Source organism: Octodon degus, unplaced genomic scaffold (assembly GCF_000260255.1).
Source record: "Octodon degus isolate 3935 unplaced genomic scaffold, OctDeg1.0 scaffold00097, whole genome shotgun sequence".
NCBI classification, from domain to species: Eukaryota; Metazoa; Chordata; class Mammalia; order Rodentia; family Octodontidae; genus Octodon; species Octodon degus.
The window spans coordinates 11,310,923-11,311,287 of NW_004524673.1; positions in this window are offsets into that span (position 1 = coordinate 11,310,923).

Below are 365 nucleotides of genomic sequence, written 5' to 3' on the forward strand. Positions count from 1 at the left end.
TCACATGAAGCAGTCAAAGAGAAATAAAGGAAGTCAAAACCTCAATCAAAAGCTTGCAAAACCATTTAAGTGAAAGTGAAGACAGAGTTTTAGATCTTGAAGATGCTGGTGCAGCTACTGAAAAGGTAAGAAAGGATCTCTTTGTTTTTTCTTGAGTTTTTTCACATTAATCTTATTGAGAAACAAATAGCAGTAAGACAGATTAAAAACCAATTAGGAGAACAGTTTCAATAATTAATACACTGCATATTGTTGTCTTTGTAGCGGTTATTCATAGTACAAGATACAGACATTATATGCTGTAAAAACACTACTAGTACAAATCTTTCTTCTCATTGAATTAAGAGAAAGCAGCTGTATATCTA